Source organism: Lynx canadensis, chromosome C2 (assembly GCF_007474595.2).
Source record: "Lynx canadensis isolate LIC74 chromosome C2, mLynCan4.pri.v2, whole genome shotgun sequence".
NCBI classification, from domain to species: domain Eukaryota; kingdom Metazoa; phylum Chordata; class Mammalia; order Carnivora; family Felidae; genus Lynx; species Lynx canadensis.
Genome location: NC_044311.2, coordinates 145,153,016 through 145,171,888, shown reverse-complemented (window position 1 = coordinate 145,171,888; position 18,873 = coordinate 145,153,016).

Here is an 18,873-nt window from a genome sequence, read left to right as displayed (position 1 = left end):
CAGAGAAAGACACACACTCCAGGCTCTGAACTGTCAGTACAGAGCTCGATGCAGAGTTTGAACTCATGAGCCTCATAAACCGTGAAATCATGACCTGAGCTGAAGTTGGATGCTTAACCTATGAGCCACCCAGGTGCCCCTAAAGTTTAGAATTCTTAACTTTGGATATCATGTCTAATTTAATGATGAAATGTATCAGACAGTGACTCTTCAGGTTATGCCCTATCTCCTTTTCTAAAACCTTTAGTATAAGATTTTAAGACTATTTTGTCCTGAGGTTTCAATACATAACACAAATGAACGTTTATTCACCAGGTCATAGAACTTCCTCTTAGCTGGAGAAGTCCTGCATTAATTGTGAGTAGTTGACAACAACAAATTATGCTTTCCTGCTTGCAAAACATATTTCTTTCCCATCATCTCGTTTAACCACCAACATGTTCACATTAGAGATGAGCAAACAGTGGCTAGTTAGTGTCCGATTTAGGGAGACTTTGACCCCTACTCCTCCAGTTCAGATCCTGTGCTTTTTCCTTTCACCACTGTGACCCTTGTGAAACAGATTTGAATTCATCAATCCATTAGTAATGTCTTCAGTGGGATGTTCGTGTTGTTAGCTGCTGGGCATGAGGCCTTGGTATTGCTGGCTTACAGTAGGTTCTGATGACCTTGAATCCCAGGTCATGGACAAGGTGCCTCTTTGACTAGCCAGCACCTTCAGTGATGTGTTCTCTGCAACAGCATTTTGCAAACTGGCTCAGTTTCAACGATCAATTTTTAGTTAATGGTTGGTGTCAGTACCTTAGCTGAATTCATAGTTCTTAAGAATCCAGTTTATCTTTATCCAGAAATTACTTCCTTTAATATTGAGTGACCAAGGGCAAGCTTTTTGAAATTTTCAGAGGAGCCTGAAGGCTTCTCCATTCGCTCTATTTAAAGGAGGTAAGGATTTTCTGTTTCTGTTTTCTAATAAATAGTCACAGACAGTAAAGCAACTGTGGTGTTCACATCTTTTCTCTTAAGTTCTTTCAAGTGTGCAACGTGGGCCTGCCAATTGTAGGCTACTCAAGGAATCGTTTTCATATCCATTTTCTTCAAAGCATTTACTCTTGGACGGCGATAATGAGCAGTATGTTGAAAGTATGTACTTTATGGAAATGATCAAGCCTTTGCTGAAATGTGATGGCGCATATTAATTCTCAACTCCATTAGGTGAGATGTTGGATTTATTATCTCAGTCTCAAGATTTTTAATCTTGAAAGTGTAGAAGCAAGTATGATATTTTAAATGTCAGCATTCTTCATTAGCCAAGTTCTTGACCAGGCTAATTCAGTTTCTGCTGCAAGCAGGGCATGGAAGAGAATGAAGAAGAATATTACCAATTTCTCTCCCACAAGGCCATGCCCAGAGTCAATTTGACTGTGGATGGAATAGTACCTAGGACGTGATTTACGGCGCTCCTAAAGGTCCTTTGAAATGAAATTTTCACCCAAATTCTTCCCTACCTCTGTGACTGAAATTTCACCAATTAAAGATTGATGGTCATATAAATTAATTCAATATAATTGATTTATTTAGAGTATTCTGCCCTATTCCCCAAACCCCACATCCTCCTGTTCCTAAGAAACCAGCCCTGAGAGAATGGAGATCTTATGAGGAAGGAGAATTGCAATTTTAGATTGAAGTGTTAAGTATTAAAAAGAGTTGGCTGTGGGGGACTTACAGTGTCTTGGGGTTTTCTTAGAATTCAGAATATAAATTTATTAATATAGTAGTGGAAAGAAAAACCTCACTGACTTAAACTTCTGTTTAGCTCAGTTATGATTCTTACTTGAGACAGAGGAGTTTACTTTATTCATTTATTTATTCCTTAATGAATCAAAAAATAATGACCTTTGCTAGGGTAAAGTACAGCCCACCCGAATAGAACTAGATCTTGTTCAGACCCAATTCTGCTTCTTAGAATTCTGAATAGTAGATGGAACATGACTGCACATATTAATTCATCCCTGTAGTTAAGGTACTGTTTTTTTTTTTTTGATGATACCTGATGAGTTTCATTTTATATAGGAATCTTGTAAAGATAGTGAAATTAATAGTAAGGAGTGAGTGAATAAATATATAAAATGTAGTTTTAGCAGAGTCAGTATGTGCACCCAAACCAACAGGTGATACACAAATGGAGACACAGTGTGATTCTGGATGGACTGTAACACATTGTAACTGGACTCCCTTGTATCAGCTGTGTTCTCACCCGGTGCTGACCCAATGCCAAAGTTTTGCAAGATGTCATATTAACACAAATTTCAATGTCAACCCGTCTGATGGAGAATGAAGATGAAGGGATTATACTGCACACCTTGCAATTTCCCAAATGTCTCTTTTCATTGTTTTCCCCTTCTCCAGGATTCCACTCCCCTTAAAATTGCCACTTGATGTCTTTTCATTGCCGGTATTTTTGCCTTTTCACCTCTTTTTTTTTTTTTTTTTTTTTTTAATTTTTTTTTTCAACGTTTATTTATTTTTGGGACAGAGAGAGACAGAGCATGAATGGGGGAGGGGCAGAGAGAGAGGGAGACACAGAACCGGAAACAGGCTCCAGGCTCTGAGCCATCAGCCCAGAGCCCGACGCGGGGCTCGAACTCACGGACCGCGAGATCGTGACCTGGCTGAAGTCGGACGCTTAACCGACTGCGCCACCCAGGCGCCCCAACCTTTTCACCTCTTAACCTCAGCATCCTTCTCCTCCACTTCCTCCTTGCTTTCTTCTTCAGCCACAATTACTACAGCCTTTCTCCTTCCCTTCTGAGCTCTCACGTCCATGATGCATCCTGTTACCCTTGTTGTTAATTTACAATTAGGTAAGTTAATTTACAATTCTCTCAGTTTCCCAAAGTTTCACCCACATATTTCAACAAGTCAACAAAGCAGCCATCATTCAGAGGTACCTGCTTTTAAAAATCTCAGCTAGAGAGGATGGGTGGGTCAGTTTTTTGTTTTTATTTTATTTTTTTTCCTGTTGTATAACCCTCCTTCATTGGAACTTTGGCAAACCCACAGCTGGGTGGGTCTAAGTAAAATGTCTGCAATCCTTTCTTTAAGGAGCTCATGGTATAATTCAGGTAAAGAAAAAACAGAAGAGGCACATTGGTTCTAACAGCGGTCCAAAGAGCTGGGCAAAATCTATTCTGATGGGTTGGTCAAGTTCCTTTCTTAGAAGTGGCATATAAGTGAATCATGACTTAAATGGAGTATCTTACAAAGGCAGAGATAAGGTTAGAGAAGGGGTCATCCCGTAACCTGAGTCAATGGCAACTAAATTCTTAGACAGGAAGCAACAAGGCACATATAGAAATGGTAATAATTCTAGCTGCCTCATGCACAGAAAGGAAGAGGGATAGTGGCTGATATGCTTGGAAAGTTTGGCTGGGGATGAATTCCAATGGAGCTTAGCAGCTAATGAGAAGTTTGAACTTCAGTAGCAATGGGGAACCAATGATAGCTGTTGAACCTGCAAATAACATAATGAAGTGGGACTTTATGAAGACATATTTGAAGAAATGAAGAAGGGGTAGGAAGAGGAAAGAGTCTGGAAGCAGAGATATTAGAAGCCATTGTGATATTGCAGGAAAATCTTAAGATTTGCAATCATTTGTCACCTTGGTATTTTTTTCTTCACCAAATGTGAAGAAGAGAGATTTTCTTTCCTTTTTTCTTACAAACAGATTTTTGGCTTTTTGTTTGAACAGATGTAATGGTTCATTTTTTAATATCCCCTTGAAGTTCAATAATTTACTTGGAAAGATGTTTTAGAAGTTTCATATTCCCTTGAAAGGAAATAAAAGGAAAGAACTGCAGTATTTCTTAGAATAGTATTTCAATGGTGAATTAATGACTTGAATAGTACATGCCGAATATATAAAAAGTATAACCTATTAACTGTTGTCAACTGCCTAATCGGTTTTTCTACTAAGAGATAACATCCAGAAGAGTGTTTCTGGGAATATTAGAAAATTAAATGAAAAATCTTTCCCCTTTATTTAAATGTTATAACATACAGTATCACACTTTTGTGCCTATGTAAGTTCCTGCTGAATTTTTCACTAAGGGTAGTGAAAATTTTAATGTGCAAAGCAGGTTTCTATAATTCAGGGGCTATGATAACTAACTCTGGAGGATTGTTCGTTAAATTAACTTTTATTCATATATTTGTGAAATAAAGCCATTGTGAAAAAACTTTGTTAAACTTTTAAATTTCTCAGAGTGTTTGTCATTCATTGTTAAAAGTGAACATATTTTAAGGAAATGTAATCTATTTAATTGTAAACTACTGATTTTAATTTTTCACACTTCATGCAAATGTCTCCCAGAAAGGATCCCTAGTCATTGACACAAGGGTGTTAGTGCTTTTATAGTCACAGGTGCCATTTTGCTGCAATCTTGCAGAGAACCCATGGATATTAAAAATTGTTCATGAACTAATTGACATCCCCTTTTGGTGCCTAACATTCCAAATTGCTTTCTGAAGTATTTTGTTATTTTCCTCTCCTACATTATAAACATAAATAAACGTACCCCTCTCCATTTAGTTTTTTTTTGGGGGGGCACACACTCTCTACACCCGGCCACCACCATCCTCGTTCGTATAGTGGTGAATATCCCCTCCTGTCACAGTCTCTACATCTGTATTTTTCTTAGCCTAAATATTTAAAAAATTTTTAATGTTTATTTATTTTTTATTTTTTTATTTAAAATTTTTTAATGTTTATTTATTTTTGAGACAGAGACAGAGCATGAACAGGGGAGGGTCAGAGAGAGAGGGAGACACAGAATCCAAGGCAGGCTCCAGGCTCTGAGGCGCAGAGCCTGAGGCGGGGCTTGAACTCACGGATGGTGAGATCATGACCTGAGCCGAAGTCGGATGCTTAACCGACTGAGCCACCCAGGCGCCCCTATTTTTAAGACAGAAAGAGACAGAACGTGAGAAGGGGAGGGGAAGAGAGAGAGGGAGACACGGAATCTGAAGCAGGCTCCAGGCTCCGAGCTGTCAGCACAGAGCCCGATGTGGTTTTGAACCCACAAACCATGAGATCATGACCTGAGCCAAAGTCGGACGCTTAACTGACTGAGCCACCCAGGCACCCCAGCCTAAATATTTTAATAGGAGTTATGTCTTTAAGTTGAGTCAGAATAAAAGTACTTAATACAATCACATTCAAATCCTGTGTGTAGCATAATGTGAAATTATATGATTTTCATCTGTTACTTTATTAACGGTGGGGGGGGGGAGGAATAAGCTAATGAATATTTGTGAAGTCTCAATACTTATGGCAAATAAAAGAGAAGAGATGGAACTCTCAGAAGTCAACAGGTTCTTTGAATAATAAATAAAATATGACAGTAGGTAGTGCTATTATTTTTATCAAATTTTATTATGAAAAATTTCAACCTTACACAAAACTAGACACTAATAAATCGAAGCACACTTGAACTCTTGTGCCTATCATAGCTTCAACAGTGATCAACACTTGCCTGTATTATTTTGCTGATCTCCCCTCACTTTTTTCTTTGCTTAAGTATTTTAAAACAAATCTGAAGAATCACTTTACTTTAAATAGCAGATGTTCTCCTATCTCTCTCCAGCATGTCGCCAACCGCCAGTGTCTATAATCTCTGTGCCTGAGTGCTTTTTTCTGGAGCTGTGGGGAGCTGTTGAGCTCTTACATGGAACAGGCTGAAAGTGCCAAGGAACCAGTAGAGCACCCCAGTCCATAATCCACGATCCAAGGAAGTTGGTGTAGAACAGCCCCAGCTTCCTAGCTCTGACAGTTTAATTCTCAAGTTTGCGTTTTGCACTGTTTCCCGAGTGGCTTACCACTGTTCCATTGACTGGCTTGCCTCCCTTCTCTGTAACCCTTCCCTGCTTGTTACCAATATTAGCAGCATTTCCCAAAGGAACAACTTGTTCTCAAACTTGATCTCAGTTATTGCTTCTGGAGGAGCACCAGGAAACAGATGCCCAAGTTTGGATCCTGGATCACTAACAAGTCAGATGAAGAACTCCCACCAACTCTTGTTGGTGGGAAGAAGCAGTATGGTGACAACCCATTCTGGGTTTGGCCGATTGCTTCCTTGTCTTTCATTTAGCTTGGTGCTTTGTATCCTTTATTTACTCTAAAATGGTAGTTAGATTTAAAGTAGTGTTTCTACACAGGGATGATTTAGACTCTTCTGGGACCTTAGGCTGTGTTTGGAGACGGTTTTAATCATCACAGCTTGGAGAAAGATGTGGTACTGGCATTTAGTAAGTAGGCGCCGAGAATGCTGCTAAATTAACACCCTACAATGCACAAAGCAGCCCCTACACAAAGAATAATTGGGCCCCAAATGTCAGTTGTGCCAAGGCTGAGAAACCTGATTCAGAGGCTTGGTTGGACTGTTCCTTTCTTTCTTTCCCCTCCACTCTCCTTTCCTTCCCACCCCTTCCCTGTGTGAACAATGTCTCAGGCTCATTTTGTACCTTTTCTGCTCCAGACCTGGAATGTCATTTCCCTTCGAGTTTCTTTCCTTTGGATACAAAATGGTGCTAAAACACAAAATCTGGATGCTATGGGTCCTCATTGCTGTTGAGTTGTCACTGTAGACATTTTTTTTTGTAGACACAGCCAGGAGATAATATTTGAAGAGAAAAATAAGTAATGAATTTCTTTCTGATATTTCTAGTTCAAATTTCAGGGCGTTTGGGGTGCCTGGGTGGCTAGTTGGTTGGACGTCTGACTTCGGCTCAGGTCATGATCTCACCGGTTGTGAGTTTGAGCCCCGTGTCACGCTCTCTGCTGACAGCTAAGACCCTGGAGCTGCTTCGGATTCTGTGTCTCCCTCTCTCTCTGCCCCTCCTCATCTTGCACTCTGTCTCTCTTTCTCACTCTCTCAAAAATAAATAAACATTTAAAAAAATTTAAGGGGGTTTATTTAATTTCTTTGGTTTTTAAAGCTCTTTTCCTCCTCTTAAGCAGACAAAACTTAGTTTTTTGTTTCTATTCTCATAATATACCTGTAATAGTTTCAAAATAACAAAACAAATATTGCTACTAATGCTAAGATTGCTGAATACAGTTTAAGGGGTCTTTATATTTCTTTCCATCTTAGGATATTATACTTCTAGGGATGCATAGCTAAGATTCCTTATGTTAGAGTCACTTGAAATAATTCTGTTATGCCACCAACCTGGCATTTAGTTAGATTCATTTCTTTCACGTTGTTTTCAATTTTCAGATTGCTTTTTCCTTTTAGTTTAAAAAATTTTTTAAAATAGTTACATGATTCCAAAGTCAAAACTACAAAATGAGGTGTATCCTATCACCTGTATCCTGTTCTCCTTGTCCCCATCGGTAATTTTTTATGAGTTTTTGATTTGCTTCCATTGTTTCTTGTAAAAAATTGTAAGCCAATATGGATAAATCCTTGTAAATCCCCATTTCTTACCCAAATGTAACATAATGCAAAATGTTCTGCGCTGATCCTTTTTTTTTTTTCTGCTTCGTAAATTTTGGATATAACTCCCTATGAAAACATAGAAATCTTAATCTTACTGCATCCACTTTAGAGTTGCCTACTACCAAATTGTATGGATGAAGCATTGTTTATTCAAACATTCTACCACTGGGATGCGGGTTGTTTCCAGTATTCTACCTTTATAAATAATGATGCAATGAATAGCTGTGTGCATATGTCATTTCTAACTTTTGTTCACTGCATCATCAGAATAGATATTTAGAAGGACATCTCTGAGTCACACAGTAAACGCATGTGAAATTTTGCTAGAAAGTGCCAACTCTTCCTTCATGGGAGTTGTGCCATTTTGCTTTCCTGATGATGACATTATTAGTAATTTGCAACATTAAGCAAGTACGTTTACTATGAAAGTTGCACCCTGAAAGAAGGCTACTTTCCTCTTCACTACATACTTGCCTGTCGATTCAGTTTTGTCTAGATAACACTGTCCCTCAATTTAATTAGGCTCTTTGAGGTAGCCCAGCATCTCTTCCCATCCTTAACTCCTTTCTTTGTCACTACAGTTCAGACCTAGGGGATCTACCAATCCCTGCCTTCTGTTCCTTCTTTCTAAACCACTGTTAATGCTAAAACGTGCAATGAAGCCATAATACAAAAGACAGATGGATGTGACCCAGCTCAAACGTTAACCTTGATTTTGTTCTAAAATATTATTTTATTAGACTCTTGTTTATTGCATCACTTCTTTTTATCATTCCCTCAGGCTGCTCGGGTTCAACTTCTGGCTCTGATACTTAAGAGCTATGGGACCCTGGGCAAATTGCTTCTCCTCTCTGTTCCTCAGTGTCCTCACCTGCAGTGTAGGAATAATAATAGTGCATACCTCAGAGGGCTTTTGTGAAGATTAGAAGAAATAACGCATGCCACCACTTAGAGGAGTGCCAGACATTATTGTATTCAGCAAATAATAATTTTTTGTTATTGTTATTGGTGCCCATATTACTGATATATAATATTAGCAATAATGGGTCTGTCAGAACAGAATTCTTGGGCCCATGGAAATTCCATTGATGCTCCAAATGCAGGAGAAGGTATTTGTGTTCAGAAGGAAAAGTATAGTGAGGGGTTCCCAGGTGGCTCAGTGGTTAAACATCCGAGTCTTAATTTTGGCTCAGGTCACGATCGCATGGTTTGTGAGTTTGAGCCCTGGGTCGGGCTGTGCACTGACAAGGAGTCTGCTTGGGAGTCTATGTTTCCCTCTCTCTCTCTGTTCCCCCTCCCCACTCTTTGTCTCTCAAAATAAATAAATAAATAAATAAATAAATAAATAAATAAACAAACAAACAAACAAAGTAACTAACTAAAAAAAGGAAAAGTATAATTATTAGAAATTAGAAAATCCAGGTCTTTATTTTGACAAATGATCACAATTTTTTTTTTTACTTCTCCCTACCTTTCTTCATACCCAGTGACCTAGTGATAGTAAGGATTTCTGCTTTTTTTTTTGCTAAAGGAAATAATCTGAATTTTGTAGGTTTTTGGAAGATGTCTCAAAAGATCTTAAAAATTCACCCGGTGCTCAGACACGTCGTATAGGAATAGTTTTATTTTCCATCTATGCCATAAGAGAGTGCTCAGCAAAGAAAAGATGAAAGTAGCCTACATCTCAAAAACATCTGGGCAACTTGCCTGGGATTAGTTAAAAATAAGTATGGTCTTTCTAGTGAGGGGATGTCTCAGTTCTCTGCTAGACCTGGGAAGCCACCTTGATTCTCCAGGCTTCCCACTAATCCTTTGTTCCTCATTCTCCAAACTCTTTTCATGAAACTCAAGTCTCTTGGCTGACGTGTATCCACCCGCTCTCAACCCAAGACCAGTGAATTTTCTCTCTAATGGCACTTGGTATTCTTTTTTAAATTTTTTAAATGTTTTTAACGTTTATTCATTTTTGAGACAAAGAGACAGAGCATGAGCAGGGGAGGGGCAGAGAGAGAGGGAGACACAGGACCCGAAGCAGGCTCTAGGCTCCGAGCTGTCAGCACAGAGCCCGATGTGGGGCTTGAACTCATGAACCATGAGATCATGACCTGAGCCAAAGTCGGACGCTTAACCGACTGAACCACCCAGGTGCCCCAGCACTTGGTTTTCTTACATATTAACCCAGTTTTGACCTATCTCCTTCATTCCTGTCCCCCTGCCCCCATTCACAAATTTCTTTGAGACTGTGACTGTACCTTTTAATCTTGATATTCTCAACAGTGACTAGTACTTTGTACACAAAGAATGCTGAATAAGTATTTGTGGACTGTACGAATAAATACATTTAATGATTATTTTTCTTTTGAATTATAGGACCAACACTTTTTAAAAAATCTTTTAATGATTCTTTAGAATAGGTGTTTACTTATTTGCTGCTGGTTTTGAAGTTATCTCCAAATTTTTCTGTCCAACTTCAATTTTCTGGAGGGTGTCAAGCCTGGTGTAAGAACATTCTAATGTTTTGATTTCATTGTGTGCACTGAAAAGAGTGTCTATGGATTCATATATGAAAGAATGCATAGAATTATTGGATAGAATCTTAAGACCAGTCACTGCAAGGCATTTTGGGGCCCACTGTTTATGACATTTAGGAACCCTGATAATTTGCTGATGTTGTTGTTATTTAAAGTTTATTTATGAGAGAGAGAGAGAGAGAAAATCCCAAGCAGCCTCCACTGTGACAGTGTGAACCTCACAAACTGTGAGATCATGACCTGAGTTGAAGCCAAGAGTTGGACACTTAACCAACTGAGCCACCCGGACTCCCCTGCTGTTGTTGCTTTTTCACTTTTATTTTTTTAAGTAACTCTATGGCCAGCATGGGGTTTGAACTCAGAACCCTGAGATCAAGAGTCACATGCTCTACAGTTGCCCTATTGTTTCTTTTTGTTTTTTGTCCCTTAAGTTTATTTATTTATTTTGAGAGATGAGAGATGAGAGATGAGAGATGAGAGAGAGAGAGAGAGAGAGAGAGAGAGAGAGAGAGGGAACGAGCACAGTAGGGGAGGGGCAGAGAGAGGAGGAGAGGGAATCCGAAGCAGTCTCTTTCCCACAAACCGTGAGATCACGACCAAAGCCGAAATCAAGAGCCTGATCCTTAAGCAGACTGAGACACCCAGGCACCTCATGTTGTTGTTGTTTTTAAATCTGTTTGTTTCTCTGTGTGGGAAATCAGGGAAATTGGATATTCTTCGACTAAGTGAGACAACAAGCATCTTTTAGTTCCTGCCTAAAGCCTATGCTCTGTTCTTCACTAACCAGGGAATGGAGAGACACAGAAGGGATAGACAAAAGGAACATCAGGATAATTGTTCCAGGACAATCTCTGCTGAGACAGGTGGAATAGGGACTCAGAAGTCTAGCTGAGTTAAGTTAAAGGTATTTGATAAGGATTTATGGATTGCTTTTGGAGAGCTAACATTTGCTAGCACCACTTGGTTGGCTCCAGTCTGTACTATGCCTAGGAAGATGCTGGGACGAGGAGACCAGGGCAGTTTCAAAGTTGGATGGCTTGCCCGTGCAGCACATGGATTGGAGGCTGCCCAACGCCCTGGCTCCCCTGAATGGGGTCTGTGATGGTGGCCGTGTCTGCAGAGGGCAGCAGGCTTGAGGATGGGCTCCTAAAAGCGTTCAGTGTTGGCACTGCCTGTTTGGCTGCTATCTAAAGGCTACAATATTGATTGTATTCGGAACCATATTTGTTTTACTTTACTAATTAGTCAATTAGCGCCAGTTTATTAAAGTATTTTAAAAATTGCCATTGATCACTTTTGTGTGCCAGGCCCTACGATACCGGTATCTCAAGGCTTAACATTTGCAGTGTTTTTCTCATCTTCCTTTTCCTCCATTGATCCTTTGATCCATTATTCCTTTGCTCAATTCTCTTGGCTCCCTTCTCCTCAGGCTCCCATCTAGGTCTTTACGAATCAATTCGCTTGCATCTTACTCCAGGAAGCCTTCCAGGATTTCCACAGTCTTGTTTAGTGCCCCTCCCCCCAGCCCTTTCTGTGCCAGCTGTCCCTCTCTCTACTTCTGCTCTCAGTCTCTTAGGGCTTTTGCAAGGTTCATTCTTAGCCTTTCTTTCTTTCTTTCTTTCTTTCTTTCTTTCTTTCTCTCTTTCTTTCTTTAATTAAAAACTTATTTAAATTCAAGTTAGTTAATATACAGTGTAGTATTGGTTTCAGGAGTAGAACCCAGTGATTCATCACTAACATATGACACCCAGTACTCATCCCAACAAATGCCTTCCTTAATGCCCATCATCCATTTAGCCCATCCCCCCCACCTTAAAGGGATTTAAGGGTCTCCTATGGTTTATCTCTCCCTCTGTTATCTTATTTTTTCTTTCCTTCCCCTATGTTCATCTGCTGTGTTTCTTAAATTCCTTGTATGAGTGAAATCATATGATATTTGTCTTTCTCTGTCTGACTTATTTTGCTTAGCATAATATACTCTTATACAAAAATGCTGATTCAATGGGTCACATGCACCCCAATGTTTATAGCAGCACTATGGACAATACCCACATTATGAACGGGGCCCAAATGCCCATCAACTGGTGAATGGATAAAGAAGATGTGGTATATAGATACAATGGAATACTACTTGGCAATCAGCCCGCCCTTTCTATTTTCTTGTGGATGTCATTTATTTGTGTGGCTTAAAATTTTGTTTCAAGGAGGAGGAAGACTCAATATACAGTTTTCATAAGGTCTTATTACTTATCACTGTAGTGTGAGCATTTGGCAATGGCATTAAATATTCTTCATAAATATAATTTGTAGTGGCTGCATAGTACTTACAAGAACCATTATGAAAAGTTCCTGCCAGAATTTGGTTCCAAGAAAAATGTCTATAAATGGATTTTTGGGGAGGCAGCATAATACAGTAAAAATTACTCTGGAAGGGGTATTGTATCAAAACGACAGACTAAACACAGATGCCTACCTCCTACTCCTCCATATCCCTGGAAATGATAGAAAAAAATATATATATTTTAAGAAAAGGGCAAATCATAACAATCCTGGAAAAAGAAAAAGATTGTCCTCAGAGGAGAAAAGAAATAAGGAATTCTTTAAAGGCAGAGTGGCGAGGGTTTGTGATGTGCTGAGCTGCTAAAACAGGTGGAAGCAATTTCGATAGCCTGGTGCAATGGGGGAGCCGGCCCGTCCGCCTTCTTCCCTGTGCCGAGTAGTGTGCAAAAGAGCAACTCACCTCAAGTTTGAAGCAGTGAGTAAAGAGCAAAAAGATATGTCTGTTCGTGGCTGGTGAAGGCAGAGGTAGAGAAAGGTGTACAGATTTGGGTACATTTTGGAGCCTATTGGATCAGTGACAGATTGGATTTGTGTGTGTGTGTGTGTGTGTGTGTGTGTGTGTGTGTGTGTAGGGAGTGTGTATTAGTGTTCTCTTGCTGTGTAACAGTATCGCCACGAACAGTGGTTTGAAACAGCACACAATTCTTTTCCCAGTTTCTCTGGGTCGGGACTGTGGGCATGGCTTTGCTCGTTCTGTGTTTCCGGGGCTCATCCTGCATCCAGGATGTCTTCTGGGGCTGTATTCTCATCTCAAGGGTGGATTAAGGAAGGATCCACTTCCAAGTTCACATGGGTGTTGGTAGAATTAAATTCCTTGTAGCCTCTCGGACCGAGGGCCTAAGATTCTTTTTTTTTTTTTTTTTTAATTTTTTTTTTCAACGTTTATTTATTTTTGGGACAGAGAGAGACAGAGCATGAACGGGGGAGGGGCAGAGAGAGAGGGAGACACAGAATCGGAAACAGGCTCCAGGCTCCGAGCCATCAGCCCGGAGCCCGACGCGGGGCTCGAACTCACGGACCGCGAGATGGTGACCTGGCTGAAGTCGGACGCTTAACCGACTGCGCCACCCAGGCGCCCCTAATGTTTATTTTTGAGAGAGAGAGAGAGAGAGAGAGAGAGCGAGCACGCAGGGGAGGGGCAGAGAGAGAGGGAGACACAGAATCCAAAGCAGAGTCCAGGCTCTGAGCTGTCAGCACAGAGCCTGATACGGGGCTTGAGCCCACAAGTCGTGAGATCATGACCTGAGCCAAAGTCAGATGCTTAACCGACTGAACCACCCAGGAATCCCTCAGACTTTTCCTTTTATCTGGTGGATCATATTTGCCAACAATGTTTGAAGTATTACCTTAAAGAAGATGACGGCCCAATTGTTCCAATTGGCTTGTTTTCTTCTAAGCGGTTTCTTTTTATTTTAAAAAGTTTAATCACAGCGTTGTAATTAAAAGTGCTTCACAGATGTTGTCTTTTTTTCTTAATAAACTGAAGGTTGGTGGCAGGCCTAAGTCAAGTGAATCTATCAGCACCAATTTTCCAACAGCATTTTCTCACTTCATGTCTCTGTGCCACATTTTGGTAATTCTTGCAACATTTCAAACTTTTTCAGGATCATTGTGTTTGCTGTGACGATCTGTGATCAGTGACTGTGACTCGTGGAAAGCTCTGAGGATGGTTAGCATTTTTTTTTTAGCAATAAAGTATTTTTTAATTAAGGTGTGCACACTGTTTTTGTAGGCAAAATGCTATTTGACACTTCATAGACTGCAGTATAGTGTAGACCTGATTTTTGTATGCACTGAGAAACCCCAAAATTCATTTGACTTCCCTTACTGGAATATTCTCTGACTCGTGCTGGTCTGAACCTGCAATATCTCTGAGGTGTGCCTATATAACTTCCTTGGCACAAGTGACCCCTCAAAATTAACATCCTCTTCCTGATTTCCCTCTTGCCGTTACGAGAAGTGCATTTGCCATGTGTCAGGAGTGGTTCTTTGAGTTCTTTCTTTCCTTCATGGTGACATCTTATCCATTGCTAATTAAGTCCTGTACGGTTTCCTTCTACAATGTCACTCAAGTCTGTCTTCTTATCCCTATTTTTATTACCACCAGCTTAACTCAGATTCTCAATTATTTTTCAAATCGACAATTCAGTAGAATACTAATAGATGTCCCTCCCTCCATAGCTGTCTCCTGAAACCCATCATTCACACAAAGTCAGCTCTAATCACATCATTTCCTCAATTAAATCCTTTAGTAACTGCTCTTTATCTATCCCCATACCTGTCATGCATATAAGGCCATTCCTTCTCTAACTCTGCCCTCATTTGCCCAAAAATGTCTCCTTAACTTCCCTACACAGTGCGGTCCCCCATCTAAATGGATCAGCTCATCAATCCCCAAATGAACCCCGCCACTTCTGCTCTGCCTTTGCCTGTGATGTTCCTTCTTCCTAAATACCTTTTGTTTTCCACCTGTTGATATCATACTCATCTTTCATGGCACACTCCAACAACCATCTCATTCATCCATTCATTCAAGAGATTAAGATATATGAATGGGTTCCAGCTATGTGTTAGGCACATATCAGACAAAGTGCTACCATCAGGGCATTCTAGTGAGGAAAACAGACCGTTAGGAAGAAGACCATTGGGGCTGGATCACAGGATCTGGGAGGAAAAGTAATATGAAGTGAGGTTGGAAGGCTGATAAGAACCAGACCACATAAGAAGTTTGAATTTTGTTTCCCTAAGAGCAATAGGAAATCACTGAAAGCTTTTTAACTAGGGCAAAACACATTATATTTTGAAAATGACAGATTAGTGGTTGTGAATGGAGAGTGACTTTTTTTAAAAAAAATTTTTTTTTTCAACGTTTATTTATTTTTGGGACAGAGAGAGACAGAGCATGAACGGGGGAGGGGCAGAGAGAGAGAGGGAGACACAGAATCGGAAACAGGCTCCAGGCTCTGAGCCATCAGCCCAGAGCCTGACGCGGGGCTCGAACTCCCGGACCGCAAGATCGTGACCTGGCTGAAGTCGGACGCTTAACCGACTGCGCCACCCAGGCACCCCAGAATGGGGAGTGACTTTTAATGGTTATGAGGTTTCTTTTTGGGATGATGGCATGATAAAAATGTTCCGAAATTGGATAGCAGTGAAATGGAAAGGTTGCACAACTCTGTGAATATAAAAATCACTGAATTGCACGCTTTAAAAGGGTGAGTTTTCTCATGTGAATTATATCTCAAAAATGGTATTATTTAAGACAATTTTTTTTGAGCTACTGTTCTGGCCTAGGTTCTCCAGAAAACGGTTTCAGATAAAGGGTTTATGTGTTTCTTCTTTCTTAGGGAGCAGGGCTGAGGGGCAAGAGGATGAAACAGAAGAGTGCACAGTGCCACTCAGAATGCCTTATTGAGTTGACCTCACTAAGTACCACTATGTGCTCGATTGCATGACACCATTCCCCAAGAAGATGTCTAACTGTCCAGGAGAGTTCATCTGCAGAGAAGATGGGAAGCCTATATCCCCCAACTCCCATCTTTCTTGGTCAAAGAGAAGCATCGACTCCCCTACACTTCTGGCTTACACATGTATGGACACCACATAGGCTTGCCAGTGTCTTTTCTAGAAGTTAAAGGTATGGGAGGTATGAGATATCTGGTGAGGGAATGAGGCAAACACCATTGTTTTATACCAGCTTGACATGGGTTGAAACCATACAAAGTTGACCCCTGCAGGAGGAGCAGAAAGGATGTGAAGTGAAGCATCCCTGCCCAATAAAGATGCCCATGAAATCTCCAAGTGACCGTGTGAAGTAGACCTCCTCTCTCTTCTTTCTTCCTTCTAGATACTACCGTGTTGATTCATTTTCTCTTTTCTTTTTTTTTTAAACTTTTTAAAGTTTTTATTTTATTTCTGAGAGAGAGACAGAGTGTGAGCAGAGAAGGGGCAGAGAGAGGGAGACGCAGAATCCGAAACAGGCTCCAGGCTCTGAGCTGTCAGCACAGAGCCCGACCGGGGGCTCGAACTCACAAACTGTGAGATCATGACCTGAGCCAAAGTCGGACGCTTAACCGACTGAGCCACCCAGGCACCCCTCTTTTCTTTACATCGAATATACACATTCAAATAGATAAAATGAAATTTGGTATTAGAACCAAAGTTTTTTTTCTCCGAATTAATTGGCATGGAGGGATTTTCTTTGTCAAACTATTATTTATGACAGCTTTTCCCTCAATTAGATTACAAAGTGACCGAGTGGATATGGAAGAAAGAAGAGAAAGAGAAAAAATTAAAAGTATCAAATAATCTGTAACCACATGGCAGATTGATGGCGAATGAATTGCACAGAAAGCTGTGTATTTAAGATTGCCCAGGATCAGAACTATTTTATTTATTTATTAAAAATTTTGAAATGTTTATTTATTGATTTAGAAAAGGAGAAAGAGAGTGGGAGCAGGGGAGAAGCAGAGACGGGGAGAGAAGATCCCTAGCAGACTCCAGTGCAGTCAGCACAGAACCCGATGTGGGGCTCGATCTCATAAACTGCTGTGAGATCATAACGGGAGCCTCAATCAAGAGCCCGCCACTTAACTAACAGAACCGCCCAAAGCTCCCCTGGAACGATTTTAAATTATGCTGTCTTATAATCAAAATAAAATGGTAAACTATGCCATTTTAATTATATGATACTAACATTACATTCATCTTAAAAAAAACCCTCTTTATTTCTGCTTTCGTCTTATTTTCTAAATTTTGGGAAATGTGTTTAAAAACATTAAAATACATTTTACAGACTTTTCAGTGTGTGGAAGGAATAGAAGCTCTCTGTGGAAGTCATTAATGTTGTTCTCGGCATTGTGGATTTCCTGTTGCTCATGGAACTTCCTTTACAGAATGAGAAGAATGTGAAGACGATGCATGATGTTTGGTGGGAGTCTTTGGGAACTAACGATGAATCGCCACTCTCTCTTCCCTTATCAGCAGTATTTCAGAGAATGAAGGCTCTGTCGCCTTGCACCTGTGAATGAGAAGGTCTATCCAAGAGGCCCAGGGATGTGTCCTGGGAGCCAGAAACAAACCTCTGATCTTAACAAGCATTGAAATTTGGGTTGGCTTGGTATAGCAGCAAAACTAGCCTTTCTTTATTGATGTGTTCTTCAAGAAAATAACAAAGTGATCTGAGGCACTTTATTAGCTGAAGCCCTTTCAAGTATTAATGACATATCAAAGGCATTTCAGCAAAGTAGTCAAGAGCATAGCTTTGGAGCCGATTCTGCTTATTAGCCACGTGACACTGAATAATTTACGTAAACCCTCTGGCCTCAGTTTTCTTATAAAGTATCATAATACCCACATCATAAGATCACTGTAAAAATTAAATGGGTTAACATCTGCTACGTGCTTAGAAAAGTGCATAGTAAGTCCTCTCACTACACATACTGATAAAACATATAAATAAATAGCACATGGGAAGTGGTCAGAGCAGAATCTAGTATAGAGTAAGCCTCCCATGAATATTGATTATTACTAATATTTAAAATAAAAGCAACTGTTAAATCATGATCAAATACCTGGCTGGGATTTTTCCCCGCTCTGGGGAAGTCTGAAAGAAGATGGGAAATACAAACAAATAAAAGCGGGGGTGGGGGCGGGGAACGAATTCACGGCTCCGCTCTGGTGGGTTTTACCTCTGGGGAGATGCCTGGATTCCCTGCTGTTACTTCCCTTTCTATTCAGGTATGTCCTGAGAAAAGCAACAGAACACAGGGGAATGGAAAAGAAAAACTAAGGGTTTTTTTTTTTTTTTCTTTAATTGTCACCCAGAGTAAAAGGAAATAGGCCACCTGTGACTGACGCCGCACACGCCTGTCCAAGAGAGATAAGCAGCCTGGGGCAATTTCACACAGCCCAAGCAAAGACAAATTCCTTGAAATCTCATGAAAGGCTGGCCCGGAATTTATCAGGATGATTTATTCATGAGAATCACCTGAGAGATTCTCATTAAAAATACTGATTTCCAGAATCTCATGGCGGTAGTAGGAGAGGAGGGCTCCGGAAATCCAAATTTCAAACAAATTCTTTAGGACGTTGTTCTGTCTGCTTGTTATTTGAGCATCGCTCCCTGGCCGGTAAGTCCAGTCCCGCAGTTCAGACCGAGTAACTGAAATACCACTGCCACCAGGTGGCAGCAGATCCAAATTACAGGTTCCAGTGTCCTACTAAACCGCAGTTAACACTTTCCAAGTAGGCACCGGACTGTCGCATTTAAATGAGGGCAGTCGCCTCACAGACATATTTCAAGTTTTTTGGATGAGCTGATGTAGAGTTGATATAATTTGGACCCTTGAAGACACAGCGTCTTATCATTTTAATTCATTTCTTTCGTTAAAAACTGAATGTGAAAAGAGACCTTATCTTCGGAGTCTCTCCAGCTATAAACTCTCACAACATGTAATCAATATGTAGAATAAAAGAAGCCATATTTACTTGCGTAAAAGGATCT